The sequence below is a fragment of the Pongo pygmaeus genome, chromosome 3 (genome assembly GCF_028885625.2).
Source record: "Pongo pygmaeus isolate AG05252 chromosome 3, NHGRI_mPonPyg2-v2.0_pri, whole genome shotgun sequence".
Taxonomy (NCBI): Eukaryota; Metazoa; Chordata; class Mammalia; order Primates; family Hominidae; genus Pongo; species Pongo pygmaeus.
This window is the reverse complement of record NC_072376.2, coordinates 37,346,818-37,359,834: the sequence shown is the minus strand read 5'-3', so window position 1 is coordinate 37,359,834 and position 13,017 is coordinate 37,346,818. Positions and strand designations below refer to the sequence as shown.

At 43.6% G+C, this 13,017-nt stretch overlaps 1 protein-coding gene across 24 annotated transcripts in view; it reads right to left on the bottom strand.

Annotated features, from left to right (window-relative positions):
* The window catches only part of TBC1D1 (TBC1 domain family member 1), a 248,917-nt gene that overhangs the window by 142,734 nt on the left and 93,166 nt on the right, over positions 1-13,017 (bottom strand). The window lies entirely within an intron of this gene.

Below are 13,017 nucleotides of genomic sequence, written 5' to 3'. Positions count from 1 at the left end.
GCAGCCTTTAGAAATCTGTCGCAGGAAAGAGGCATTAGCTCCACGCTTCTCATAAATGGGAAAGAAAGAGGCTGGGCGTGGTGGTTCACGTCTGTAGTCTCAGCACTTTGGGAGGACGAGGCAGGTGGGTGCTTGAACCCAGGAGTTCAAGACCAGCCTGGGCAACACAGTGGTGCACACCTACAGTCTCAGCTATTTAGGAGGCTGAGGCAGGGGAATCATTTGAGCCTGGGAGTTCAAGGCTGCAGTGAGGCAAGACTGTGCCACTGCACTTCATCCGGGTGACAGAGCAAGACCTCGTCTCAAAAAACAAACAAAAAAACAAAGTAAGAAAGATTTCCACTTCGAATATATTATAAAAACCTTTCTTTCAACTAGAGCTCATTCAAACGGTACAGACTTCTCGAGGAGTCAGGCATCCCTTAAAAAGGTTCGAGCACCACAGTCTAGGGCTTTAGGGCTTTATTTAATAAAGACAGGCGATGAGAGCCTGCCTCCACCTTCCAGGGCCTCCTGAGTAGGTTCCCTCCAGGCAGGATTTGAAATCGGTTTTTACTCCCCCTTCAGGCCTCTCAAATTCTGGGAAGTGCTGACTTCATTTTCACGAGATCAGATATTTTACAATCAGGGAATTTCTGGAAAACCAACACCAAAACCAAGGCTGACAGGAGATAAAGACTGGCTTCATCAGCCAAGAGCTGATGCTGGGAATGTGCTCAAAGCTTTGTTGTGGCTGGGCGCGGTAGCTCACGCCCTTAATGCTAGCACTTTGGGAGGTCAAGGTGGGTGGATCACTTGAGGTCCGGAGTTCGAGACCAGCCTGGCCAACATGGTGAAACCCCATCTCTACTAAAAATACAAACATTAGCCGGGTACAGTGGCGGGTGCCTGTAATCCCAGCTACTTGGGAGGCTGAGGCAGGAGAATTGCTTGAACCCGGGAGGTGGAGGTTGCAGTGAGCTGAGATTGCGCCACTGCATTCCAGCCTGGGCAACAGAGCAAGACCACATCTCAAAAAAAAAAAAAAAAAAAAAAAGCTTTGTTGTTTGTCCAATGCCAAGGAAGCGCTACTGTATGTTGAGGGGCTTCAGTGACTTGCTGGAACTGAACTTTGATCCACTCACCACAATGCAGGAACAAGAACTCCATCTACCAAGTGGGAATTGTAGTCTCTGAATCCTAATGACATTTTCAAAAGCAAGGCTTCATCTTGATTTAGTTACAAGAGGAAAAAAATAAAATAAAGAATGTATTTAGTAAAATCTTTCATTTCATAGACATCTTAAAAAAGATTCTTTATAGTGTTCTGATTCTCTCTCTCTCTGTCTCTCTCTCTCTCTGTCTCTCCCTCTCTCTCAGGATGGCGTCTACTCTCCAAAAACTAAGAAAGATGATTTCTTTCTCTACATTTCCAGCTCCAAATTCTTTCCTAAACTTCGCTAACAGTTCCAATCACCTATTTAAAGAATCACCAGGCCAGGCGCGGTGGCTCATGCCTGTAATCCCAGCATTTTGGGAGGCTGAGGCAGGCGGATCACCTGAGGTCAGGAGTTCAAGACCGGCCTGGCTAACATGGTGAAACCCCATCTCTACTAAAAATACAAAATTAGCTGGGCATGGTGGCACACGCCTGTAATCCTGGCTACTCGGGAGGCCGAGGCAGGAGAATCACTTGAACCCAGGAGGCGGAGGTTGCAGTTAGCTGAGATCCCGCCACTGCACTCCAGCCTGGGGGACAGAGTGAGACTCTGTCTCCAAAAAAATAAAAAGAAGAAAAAGAATCGGCCAGGCGTGGTGGCTCATGCCTGTAATCCCAGCACTTTGGGAGGCCGAGGCGGGCAGATCACGAGGTCAGGAGATCAAGACCATCCTGGCTAACACGGTGAAACCCCGTCTCTACTAAAAATACAAAAAACAAGCCAGGCGTGGTGACAGGTGCCTATAGTCCCAGCTACTCGGGAAGCTGAGGCAGGAGAATGGCGTGAACCCGGGAGGCGGAGCTTGCAGTGAGCCAAGATCGCGCCACTGCACTCCAGCCTAGGTGATAGAGCGAGACTCTGTCTCAAAAAAAAAAGAATCACCAGACTTCTAATCCTTGACCTTAAAATATCCACATCAAGCTCATTCTCTTTTCCTTAAAACAGGCCTTTCTTCCTACTTCCTTGTTTCCCAAATGCCTTCTAGGTAACTGAGCTCAAAACCTGGTAAGTGGCTTCTGCTCGTCTTTCTCCTTACTCCCTCTTCCCCTCAGCTGTTTGGGTGTATATTCTCTCACCATGAGCCCAAAACCTCAAGCGCTGGTCCGGGCCTACACTTGCTTCAGCCAGACCCCAGCAAGACCTCTCCTCTGCCACCTCTGGCATCTCCCTACATCCATCCTGCTATCCAGCACAGCCTGATCTTCTGGAAACACAGGTCTGATGGGGTCGGCCTCCTGCTCACAAACCTTCTAGGGCTCCTCTGCAATCTCTACCAGAACAAACACAGTCCTGCTAACCCTCAGGGTCTCCCACCAATGGGGCTCCACTCAACTCTTCCTGCCTTATTTCACCTGGCTTCTTTCTCTGTAAGTTCCGTTTGTACCAAACATGTTCCGAACACACCTCCTAAGCCTCTGTTCATTTGGGTTTCCACCTCCCACCTCCTTACCTTTGCTCATGCAGTTTCTTCCACCTGGAATATTCTTTGTCACCCCTTGGATGGGACCTTTGAATCACTCACTCAACTTATTCACTTTCAGGATGAAACGCAGCCACAGGAGGCTGGAATGGCTGGCATCTGGTCACAGAGCCAGGCTAGACACAACTAGACCTCCCCAGTAAGGACTAGTTTTTTAGGCCACACTGGGTCCCTATGATTTGCTTTTAATTGGGATAAAATCGTCCGGTGTAAAATTTCCTTATTAGGCTAAAACCTCTAAGTCCACTAAATTTTTTAAAAAAGAGAGAAGAGCCGCCAGTGCCCACATTTCCAGGGACTTGCAGGAATTCTCTGAAACTCACAAGCCTTACCAGGTCTGCACGCTCATGTTCAGCAGCAGGTGCTAAGTGACTGTAAAGGGCTGTGGTGCCCACCCTGGGGTCTTCATGCAGGGCTTGAGGGTAGAGTCACCCTCTGCCCCATAGTGACAGGTCAGCTGGGCTCCACTGCCTCCATCTACTCAGTCAGGATTAGCACAAAAACTTGTTAGAGAGGTTTAAAGAGCCCCCAGATCAGCGGAGAGGTAGTCCAGGACACTGTGGACTGTTCTTAACACCCACATCCAAGCCAAATCTCTGTCACCCAGAATAAAAATGATGTTTTTGAGAAGGACAATATCTAAGTTAACAGTGTATAGTCAGTTCTACTTATCCCGATCAAAATTAACCGTGAGGTTGTAAAGTGGGATTTACTACATTTGGGAAATTATTACCTCTGTATACCAAGGGGCTACTCAGAGGTTTACAGTTCCTCACCTGCTTTCTGGCAGGCTGACTCTGTGACTGCCTTCACCGCCTTTCCCCCACCCACCCCCGCCCCAGGTCAGCAGCTGGGTCTCTCTCATCTTGGCAGTTGTGTCTCAAGTGCCTGCCACAGAGTAGAGGCAAAAGAAATAGATTGTGATCAACACTGAGCTTGAAGCGGCCAGATTTCTTGACCAAGAACGTCTGGCAACACCACACTACTCCCCCAAATAGTGTAGTTATTGCAAAACAAATACAGAGTTGTGTGGTCTGGTGGTCTAGTACATCAAGCTCTTTCCTTGGGGAAAAATATCCAGAGACCACATTCTCAGCTGATTAACACACTAGAGAATTGACAAAAATCAAACTTTGGTACGATGTTCTTTCAGGTACACCAAAACTGGATGGCACAGACTTGAATGGCTGCTTTTACTGAAACACTAGTGTAATAAAAATCCCTATGTATTACATTCACATATTTCTGGAAATGGAAGGCGAATCCCCTCCCTTCACCTGGAAATTCAGGAATACAGCTTTTTCTGGAACCATAAGAAGGCTTTGGCCTTAGATGTACTAGCAATATTTCATGATTATACAATTAATTGATTAATAATCAGTACACAAGGGGCCACAAACTCCTTACTCATAAGCGGGCTTTTGGTTGTGTTTCTGAAGTCAAATTTTACAAGTTCTAATACAGGGGTATCCAATCTTTTGGCTTCCCTGGGCCACGTTGGAAGAATTGTCTTGGCCCACACATAAAATACATTAACACTAATGATAGTTGATTAGCTTAAAAAAAAATCTCAACGTTTTAAGAAAGTTGATGAATCTCTTTTGGGCCACATTCAAAACCATCCTGGCCTGTATGCAGCCCACAGGCCGCGGACTGGACACTTGCTCTAACATTTTAAACTGGGAAACTTACATATTTCTTTTAAAAGCCTAACACAATAGAGACTGTCACAATAGACCAGTGTAAATGTCTCTAAGCAAATAACGTCTCAAAAATCTGACAGTTTATTTCCACCTAATGACTGGTTTCCTTCAGGCCCACCCTTTAAAAAGAACTTCCGCAAAATACCATTTGGCTAATTCTCTGCCTTGGGCAGTCCTACAATTATAAATTCTGCTAAACAAATAAACTTCCTTCCTATTTTTAAAGTATTCCAAAATTGGAAACTCTATGTCTTTGGCTGGCAAACTATTTTCTGGAGTCTAACAGCCTTAGCCATGAAGAAATTCCTCACTGCACTTTGAGAGATGAAAAAGACCAGAAACTGCCAAGGAGTCCCTCCCTACGCCTGTTTCAGGGAAGGGGAACTAACGGCACAGAGCTGTGACCTTGGGCAAGGTCACACAGTCTGCTGGTGGCAGAAGCCAATGTCATCCTCTCTCCCCCATTTTCCCCTTAACTGATCTAAGTTACATGTGGCCTAAAGAAAGCAGTTTGCTCTTGTTCTGTACTAGGGATCAGGGTTTATGTTTAATTCATGCAGAATGTGCTAGAACAACAGAAAGAATCTAAGTATTAGTGTCAGCAAAAAGAATCAATCTCTGTAAAACATTTAAAGAGATTTATTCTGAGCCAGATGTGAGGACCATCACCCATGACACAACCCCAGGAGGTCCTGAGAACATGTGCTCAAGGTGGTCGGGGCTTTAGCTTGCTTTATACATTTTAGGGAGACATAAGATATCAATCAATATATGTAAGGTGTACATTGGTTTGGTCTGGAAAGGTGGGACAACTTGAAGGTGGAGGGGAGGTTCCAAGTCACAGGTGGATTCAAAGATTTTCTGAGTGGCAATTAGTTGAAAGCGTTATTATCTAGAGATCTGGAATTAACGGAAATAAGTGTGTAGGTTAAGACAAGGTCATAACCTGGGTAAAGACCAAGGTTTTTATCATGCAGATGAGGCCTCCAGGTGGCAGGCTTCAGAGATCTCATCAGACCTAACAAAAAATGTGCCAGACTCTTAGTTAAATTTTCTCCTGGTTCAAGCAAAAGATCTGGAAAGGGAAGAGGATTCTTTAGAGAAAGTGGATTTTCCCCACAAGAGACAGCTTTCCAGGGCCATTTCAAAATATGCCAAAGAAATATATTTTGTGGTAAAATACTTCAATTTCTTTCAGGGCCTGCTATGTCAGGTGATGTTAGACTAGAGTTAGGCTGGAATTTGAGATCTGTTTTGGCAGTCTTAAGATCTCTGTTTTAATGTTCACGCTGGTCAGTTGTGCCTGAATTCCAGAGAGAGGAAGGTATAATGAAGCATGTCCCCTTTCCCATCACGACCTGAACGAGTTTTTCAGGTTTCTCTGGAATGCCCTTGACTGAGGAGGGGGCGGTCCATCGGTCAGTTGGGGTGCTTCAAATTTTGTTTTTGGTTTCCATTTGAGTGAGTGCCAGGTGATGCAAAGAGCTCTGTTTGGATCTTAGCTGTGGCTTTGGGAAAGACATCTCACCTATAGTGGGCTTCATGTTTCTTCATCCTTGAAAAGAGGGAATACAGCCAAGCAACTACAAGTCTTTCTCCACCCCTAAATTCAGTGATGATGATGGTTCACGTGTACTAAATGCTTAATCTAGGTACTAAGTGTGTTATGTGGATAAATCGTCAACAGCTTGGAGGACAGCTGTTTACTATCCCCCCTTTAATGGATGAACACATTAATGTCTAGAGAAAAAAATAACTTACTTAAGGTCATCCCTCCACTGGTAACCAGTGGAGAGATCTGACCTAGACCAATGATTTCAGGGGCCCTTTCCTCCTTATCAAAGGTAGACAATCTAAGATAGCTGGCTTGACTTGCAGTCACAGAGACACAGATTCTGAACTAAATACAACTGTAGCAATCATTTAACACAACGTTCTCATTTTATAGATCAAGGGCTGAGGCCCAGACAAGTATAACTTGCCCTAGGTCAAAAAATGTATTGGAAACATGTAGCTACACCCTGCTGTTCCTAGACAAGCTCATCCGAAAGAGTGCTTGACAGTTTACATGCACTTACATCAGCTCACCTGATGCCAAACAAGGCCACCTGATGGGCACCTGGCATTGATCATCTTTCCCACTGTTGCCTAGCCAAGGCTAAACAGCAAACACAGAGCACACTGGGACCTGCACTCCACGCCTGCTACTGCCTGCCTAGTGCGCTATCTATAGGCCGATAAAACATCCACAGTATGATGCTCTGGAGAGTCTATGCAGAATCGACTCCTAAAGAAAACTTTCCAGGTAAGCTGAATAACTATGAAACATGGTTCTGTGGTACTTTGAAAAGAATATCAGAGAATAAGTGAAAACACTCTAAAATCCACAACTCAAGTCAACGAGAAAATGCAATCTCATGTGGTCACTCAAAACTGACCTCTTTCGGTCTATCATTGAATTGTCTTAACCTCCTCCCAATCTTCACTTTCAATATTCTATGTGATTTTTCTCTTATTTCCTGTTTCCTTCTCTCCCCAACTGAGAACATCACAAAATTCAGGGATTTAAAAAAATGTTACACTTCTTGTATAGTTTCCATATGGTATATCTATTTTTAAAAGCAGATCAGTTGAATGTTTTATGTCTCTCACCTAAGAAAGGGGAAAAAAAAAGTTCAGTTTCTCAGTGGAACAAGATATTTTTCTAAGCTCTGCTGCCCTTGTTTCACATCCTGAACATGCGTTGTAACCCCCGTTACAGAGACAATGCAGGTACAACAGATAAAATATGAATTTGGAGCCAAACAAGTCAAGCTTTAATATTAATAGCTAGGACACAGTACCTAGCCTTTCTGAATTTCAGTTTCTTCATATTGCTTTCCTGAAAAAAAAAAAAAAAAGTGGAAGGAGGAAATAATACCACTACTGCCACAATTATTTTGAGAATTAAATTAATTATAAGACTTCTCCTAACACAATGGCTGGCACATATAAAGTTCTCAAAAATAAAATCATCTCTTCCCTTGTTATTCATGCTAAAATAATTGTCCCTTCTATTAAATGCCCTTTGTAGTTGCTGTTTTTCTGAGCAAAGTCAATCTCTCATATTAGAAGGAAGAGATCCATTACACACACCTACCCCATCTCCTAGAGGATGCCTTCTGGGAAACAGGAGCACTCAGTGAATGGGTGGGTCACTGCAGCCCAGTGCTAGGGAGCTAAACAGCCACACTAGACATTGGCAACGTGCACTCTCTTCAAATACTCAGGCTGTGCTTCTTCTTGCACAGTTAACACAACTGGTTGGTCCTGCCAGGCTGCAGAGACACCCTTCACATATCAAAGGATCCCCACCCACCCCAACCCGACTACTCAGGCTTCCTCTCCTTGCTCATTTCCCTGCAGGCATCTTGACCTGAAATTTGCAAGAATACACTCATCAAGGGGTTAAATAAAGTATCCTGGGTCAGGCACAGTGGCTCGCACCTGTAATCACGGCATTTTGGGAGGCTGAGGCAGGCAGATCACTTGAGGTCAGGAGTTCAAGACCAACCTGGCCAACATGGCGAAACCCCATCTCTAGTAAAAATACAAAAATTAGCCAGGCACGGTGGTGGGTGCCTGTAGTCCCAGCTACTCTGGAGGCTGAGGCAGGAGAATCACTTGATCCCGGGAGGCAGAGGTTGCAGTGAGCCGAGATCACGCCACTGCACTCCAGCCTGGGCAACAGAGCAAGACTCCATCTCAAAAATATAAATAAATAAATAAAGTATTCTGAAATACAATATATTGTTTGATAGATGTGCATAGTTTTGATTTTAGTAAAACATTTTGAAGATGAAAGTGCAAACAAATCAGCAGAGCAATATTAACAACGTACATCAAAAACAGGTGTCCAAGAACTTTTTAAGTTCTGCCATAAACTAGCTGTGTGATCTTGTTCAAATCAAGTTACTTCATCGCTCTGGGTGTCAGTTCCCCATGTAAAAAAGAACAAATGGAATTACATTCAAGATGACATTCTGGTTACACCATAATTACATTACTAAATCCTACTAGAAAGACCACCACCCTAAGCCACAATTACTGATAGGTATTTGAGGGCCATAGGCAGTGCTGGTATGAAAGAAAAGGTCTGAGTAATTTATTTAAAGTGATGTGCCTTCCCCAAGGTTAAAAATCAGTGGTCTCAAAAACAAGGCAAACAGTTGGAAAGCAACCTGGAATCATTCTGAAACGCGCTAGAAAACTACCAGTAGTATTTCCTCACTATTCCTTTTCATAATCCACCACATCAATGACCTACAATTACCCTTGACTTCACTCAGACCTCATCTTCTAGTCTCCTCCGAAATCCCAGCTGAGTGATTCTTCGTGCATATATCACATTAAAATTAAATTATCTCCACAGGTCTCCCTCTCCCCATTAGACTGCAAGCTACTCAAGGGCTGGGCCCATGTCCTACTCATCTCAGTATCTACCCTGCCTAATACCACACATGCCATTAACTTAAACTGCCCATTCAACCATGTTTTAAATGGTTTACATCTGAAGATAGTCTTCACAATTTCCCAAGCAGATTTTGACATTAATGGATTTTAAAATAGGAACTACTTTTAAAAAGATAAATACAAAACAAGTATATATTAAGTTCATTTCAGAGACAAGAAAACAGGGTCAGCAGAGTTAACTTAGCCAAGTTCAACCAATGTAAAAGAACAGAGCCTGTGAGTCTAATCCCATTATAACATGACACATATAAAAATAATTTACAGGAAAATAACCAAAGCGCATGAAAATTAAGGAAATTTTTCTGTCAACTCTTTCATATACATTTAACAAAAGAGCACAGAGTACTTGTTCATCACTCTTCCAATAACAAAATCAGAAATCATAGAAATTTTAAAATGGAAAAACCAGATACTTAAGATTAGATTCATAAATATCATAAATATAGGCCGGGCGCTGTGGCTCACGCCTGTAATCCCAGCACTTTGGGAGGCTGAGGCAGGCAGATCACAAGGACAGGAGCTTGAGACCATCCTGGCCAGCATGGTGAAACCCCATCTCTACTAAAAATACAAAAAAATTAGCCAGGCATGGTGGCGCGTGCCTGTAGTCTCAGCTACTCGGGAGGCTGAGGCAGGAGAATTGCTTGAACCCGGCAGGGAGAGGTTGCAGTGAGCCGAGATCACGCCACTGCACTCTAGCCTGGGCGACAGAGCAAGACTCCGTCTCAAGAAAACATATATATCATAAATATAACCAAATAAAGGTCTTCCTATAGGTCATACAGATGTTCCTGAATATTACTGTGCATTCTAAAATAAAATTCAAAAGCACTAACATTTCCTTTTTTTTTTTTTTTTTTTGAGACAGGGTCTCACTCTGTCACCCAAGCTAAAGTGCAGTGGCACAATCTTGGCTAACTACAACCTCTGCCTCCCAGGCTCAAGGCATTCTCGTGCCTCAGCCTCCCAAGTAGCTGGGATTACAGGTGCACGCCACCACACCCAGCTAATTTTTGTATTTTTCTAGAGATAGGGTTTTGCCATGTTGGCCAGGCTGGTCTCAAACTCCTGGCCTCAAGTGATCCACCCACCTCAGCCTCCCAAAGTGCTGGGATCACAGGTGTGAGCTAACACTCCTGGCCTAACATTATTTCTGTTCCTTAAAGTTAATCAAAAGAAAGGGAGTAGGACTACACCAGCTGTCATTAAAGAAACATAAATTAAAACATCTATGAGGTACCACTACACACCTATTAGAATAATCAAATTCCAGAATACAACATCAAATGCCTGTGAGGAGCAAAAGAAATTCTCATTGATTGTTGATGGCAATACAAAATGGTATAGGCACTTTGAAAAGCAGCTGAGTGCTTCTCACAAAAACAAACATAATCTTACATTACAATCTAGCAATCATACTACTTGATATCTACTCAAAGGAGCTGAAAACTCATATCCACACAAAAACCTACACAGAGATGTTCATAGTAGCTTTACTTATAATTGCTAAAACTTGGAAGCAACCAAGATGTCCTTCTGTGGGTGAATGGATAAACTGTGGTACATCCAGGCGATGAATATGATTCAGCACAAAAAAATGATCAAGCCATTTAAAAAAAAAAAAGCACACAGGAAACTTAAATGCATATACTAAGTGAAAGAAGCCAATCTGAAAAGGCTACATATATACTGTATGATTCCAACTACATGACATTCTCTATAGGCAGAACTATATATACAAGCTCTATAAATAGTATGAAGATTAGTGGGTTGCCAAAGGCTCATAGGAAGGGAGGGATGAATCGATCACAGAGGACTCGTAGGGCAATGAAACTACTCTGTATGATATTGTAATGCTGGATACATGTCATTATACATTTGTCCAAACCTATAGAATGTATATCACCAACAGTGAACCCTAATGTAAACAATGGACTTTGTGTGATAATCATATGTCAATATAGATTCATCAGTTGTAACAAATGCACCATTCTGGTGAGGAATATTAATAACAGGGGATACTGTGCATGTGTCCCCTGTTCTTCTGTTTCTATCAAAACATCTGTGAGTTCACTATGAAAATCATAAAGCTTGAGAAGTTCAGTGGGGACAGGGGCTATATGGGAAATCTCTGTAACTTCCACTCAATTTTGCTGTAAACCTACAACTGCTCTAAAAAATAAAGTATATTTAAAGAAAAAGCTGGGCACCGTGTGATGACTGTACAAAGCATCATACAGAATGAAATATACAGCTATAAGAGTTTGGGGAGGGCCGGCGGACACAGTGGCTCACGCCTATAATCCCAGCACTTTGGAAGGCCGAGGCAGGTAGATGACGAGGTCAGGAGATCGAGACCATCCTGGCCAACATGGTGAAACCCCGTCTCTTCTAAAAATACAAAAATTAGCTGGGTGTGGTGGTGCCTGCCTGTAATCCCAGCTACTCGAGAGGCTGAGGCAGGAGAATCACTTGAACCTGGGAGGCGGAGGTAGCCAAGCTCGCACCACTGCACGCCAGTCTGGTGACAGAGCGAGACTCCGTCTGAAAAAAAAAAAAAGAGTTTGGGGAAAGATCATCTTTGGTCCCTAATGGGTCCTCACTGCTCCGGAATAAAATACCAAAGGGGTCTGCATGCCATGCTCATCCTGGTCCTCATTTACCTCTGCTACTTCCCCCAGCAGTCTCGCTCCAGCCCCACCAACCTCCTGTGACTGCAGCTCCACCAAGGGGCCTCCAGGCCTTAGCATACGCTACTCCAACTGCCTGGCACAACCTGCCCTTCCCGTTATTCTCTGCCCTGCTTAGTACATTCATCAATGAATGAATGATTAATCAGAGGTGCTTCAGGAAAGGAATGAAGGATGAGGAGAGTTTTGATAGAAACAGAAGAACAGGGGACACACATATAGGCTAACATCAGATTAAAGAATTTGTCTAAGGAAACAAATTATACTTTATCTTTTTTTCTCATCGGGCATTGCTCTGGGCTGTGTTCTATTTGTGGATTAGGTGGGATTTCTATCTCTGCTTTCCTCCATTCTCTTTCAGTAAAACCAACCCACGCCCAAGTTCCTGGCACACTCTAAGCAACTAGAGTTCTCAAAGCCCAAAACACAGCTGCCACCACTACCAGATAAAAAGTGCTCCACAGGAACTCTGCTGAAATCCTAGTCAGGGTTATACCAGCTTTGCTTAGCCGAGGCAGCACATTTTTCAAATTCAAGGAATTGTTTGACTATGACAAGAAGGAGTTTTCCCCTCCTTACTAAACTCAAGCATCCACTAATAAAATATAATATGAGTCTACAGAAGAAAAAAAATTTTTTAAACAATACATCACGTTAACCTAGGACACACATCAAGGACAAACCAACATTGGACTGACTTCAAGCAACACAAGAAAATTGTTGCCTAAATATTTGCTATAGTCAGATTCGCACCTTACCTAGGAAGGCTGCTGTGCTGTGTGCTGGTAAACAGAAGGGCAACTCCTACCACCTACCGGCACCCAAGGTGGGCTGGTCTAGTCTGCAGGAAACCTCAAAGGTAAATAAATAAGCCCAGAGTAAGGACAGAACTTTGCATGGAAGCTGTGCTTAGAAGAAAGAGATGATGGAAGGGCAAGTTGTACTTGTACTCAACATATAAATAGCAATTAGTTACTCGGTTATTTGCACCAAACACAGACAAACAAGATAGCAAAGCCACTGGGTCACATCATTTCAAAATATAAAGGACAATGACTATCCACTGGTATTCCTTTCTTATTACTGAGGTCCAAGCTACCACTATCACCTCCTGCCCGAACCAAAACCACCTCCTAAGTGGTCCCTCTGCTTCCATCCGAAATATACATCAGCTGACATCACTCCTCTTTTCCACACCTTTAATGGCTTCTGACTACACTTAAAAGCAAATCCAAACCCCATTCTAAGCCTACGGAGCCATAAACAGCCTGGCCCACCTTACCCCTCCCCACTCAAAGCTCAGTGCCGTGCACCCAGCTGGATGTATTCCAGCCATACCTCTCTTCTCCCTGAGGCCTGCCTGGAGCATGTTTACTGCCCTCTCACCAGTCAGATGGAATGCCACCCCTGCACCACCCCAGCCCGGAGCCACT